Source organism: Nannospalax galili, unplaced genomic scaffold (genome assembly GCF_000622305.1).
Source record: "Nannospalax galili isolate Female #2095 unplaced genomic scaffold, S.galili_v1.0 scaffold593, whole genome shotgun sequence".
Taxonomy (NCBI): Eukaryota; Metazoa; Chordata; class Mammalia; order Rodentia; family Spalacidae; genus Nannospalax; species Nannospalax galili.
The window spans coordinates 1,206,921-1,209,744 of NW_008332686.1; positions in this window are offsets into that span (position 1 = coordinate 1,206,921).

Here is a 2,824-nt window from a genome sequence, read left to right on the forward strand (position 1 = left end):
TTACCTTGAAGCTGCTGAAACTCAGGCAGCCTCTCTCTAATTCACGCACAAAAATGAATTAAAAATAAGCATCTTATGTGAACCTGACCAGTGTGGGCACACACAGTACATGATGTGGACAGAATTAACAGAGGTGTGATGATGGCAGCTTCAAACTCAACACCACTCAGCACTACCCCTGAGAGAAGCAGGAGCATTCTGACTTCAAGGCATATCTAGGCTGCAGAGCAAGATCCTGTCTCTAAAATTGTTATTATTCTTGTTGTTGTTGTTGTTTTCTGAGACAGCGTCTCCCTCTGGCCCTAGCTGGCCTGGAGCTGGTTATATAGACCAGGTTATTCTCAATTTCAAAGACTCTGCCTCTCAAGTGCTGGAAGTAAAGGCATGTGACAACATGCTCACCTAAGTTATTATTGTTGCCGTTATTGTCGTTGTTGTTATTATTATTATTTTCATAGTAGGGAAAGTAAAATTCAAAATAATGTCTGCCCAAAGACTCAGAGATTCCAAATAAATAATTGCACCAAATGTGACAAGCTATGACTTACAAAAGCATTACATCATATGAGGTGATTAGTTTGTTTTGCCTGTTCCATGACCTCAAGAGAATGGGGTAGATTACCCCTAGGGTTTGCTTCCCCCATGGCTGTAACTGTACATATAATATATTTGCCAGTCCTAAATGGAGCAGCACATCCTAATATTTTTGTGTGAGCAATGTTAAGATTTAAAAGAAATGTTAAATTTGTCTCAATCAGTAAGTACATTTGGGAGGGAGAAACCGATTCCTTTTTGGCTACACAGGTCTTGACAAACTTGTTAATGAGAAAGAAGCAGGGTATGCGATCCCTCTGTATAGGTTTGTATGAGAGTACTTAGCTAAGCTCTACAAGAGCAGTTAGATGAAATAGACACAGCTGGGATATGGGAACAGAACAGAACTAAGAATTTGGGAAATGTGTTATCTTTATTCTTACAAGTGTTGAAATCATAGACAAGGCAAAATATGTAATTATTTATGAAGAACCATGAGGAGAAAAAAGAGTTCTCAAGGAAGATGAGTGTCACAGGTCACAGATCACATGCGGCATGAAAATGGAAAGGGAGTACAGGGTACAAGCAATGGGGAACCATCGAAGAGTGGGAAGAAGATCAACAAAGCCAAGTGTGGCTGGAAATGCCATGAGGAAGCCATTATTTTATATGTTAATTTGAAACACGGAGGAAAACCAGAGTCTGTTCTAGAAAAAAGTAAAAAGGCCCCAATTTTCATGAGGATTATAACACAGGCAAAGCCCATAAGAACAAATGATCAAATTAGATGTGAAACAACTATAGGGGAAGATAACTAAACCTTTACCAACAATACTGTTAGAACACTGGATTCATTATATTCTAGTAAATCGTTGTTTGCATGAATTTCTAATGCTTTATAAATTGAATTATATTATAAAGATTTTTGATAATTATAAATCTTAAAGATAGATTGTCTTCTGTGCATGTAATATTTAATTAATGAGTATATGAGCACATTGGATAAATAAGTATCTTATTTTTATATTTATTTTGACATATTTATCAATGAGTTCTTTGGCTATGTCAGGAGGGAACCATTACCAGAAATGATAAAGTCATGTCATGAGTATGGATGGATCTTTGGTTTGAACACCAAGGTAATAACATATTTAAATTTATTGTTATTATTATTATTATTAATTATATTTTACTTGAAATCCTTAGTGTTTACTCAAGGTTTTATTTGCTTCTCCTTTGTAGAAATGTAGGGGCAGAATGGGTATTCTAAATGTCTTAAAGGGAGAACAGAGTGATATAGGAAAAAGAATGAGCAAAGGGCAAACAGACAGTCTTAAAAATGTGAAGATTCTTCTGCTGGAGAAATGGCTTAGTGGTTAAGAACAGCTGCAAAGATAGATCAAGGGGTAAGAGCTCCTCGTGAGGATGTGGATTCCTCTCCAAGCACCCACACGGTGCCTAACAGCCAAATTTAACCTCAGTTTCAGTTGATCTGGTGCTTTCTTCTGATTTGTAGGCCCACACATAGTGCATATACATACATGCAGTGTGTATACATGCAGTAAAAACAACCATACATATAAAAATAAATACATTTAAAAATAAAAAATTTGAATTTTCTGTCTGTCTTTATTTCTGGTATAGGTAAATCATTTGAATCACATTCTCTAATGTTTCTTCTTCTTGATGCTGCCTAGCACATTTGTTTTGCTCTCCCATTAAAAATTACTTCATTTTCCATACTCCATGCTCTTAGATATTCATTACTGTAATTAACAAATGATACATGTCATTATCTAGTCCAAGGACATGAACGGATCTAGTATAGTTGAAGTATTAAGGAGTGTGAGAATCAGAGATGTAGCTACAACTGTGCATATTGGTCCCTATCTGCATGGTACTGAGAAAGTGCAATTTTTCTTCCTTGAATCTTGTCAACTCTTCTACAAAGAAATAAACCAAAATGTCTTTCTGTGCTATTCTAATCTTCTTATTCTTCTGTCAGGCACTAGGACTGCCTGAAGTGAAGTACATGCTTTCAGAAAAAAAACTTAGGCTGTATTATGTTGACAGATTGCTGTGTCACACAAACAAAAGAATAAAGTGATAGCTGAGTTAAATCAGAAGACAAAACACGAATTGTGAGCACTGTTGATGTATCAACTGTGTGAAATTTGATATTGGTTCAGAAATTACAAATTTTTTATTATTAATGATTAGAAGTGGTTAATCTGGTCTTGTGATAATGTCAGCCCTACCCGTTCTAATGTAAGGTATTTACTGAGGAATA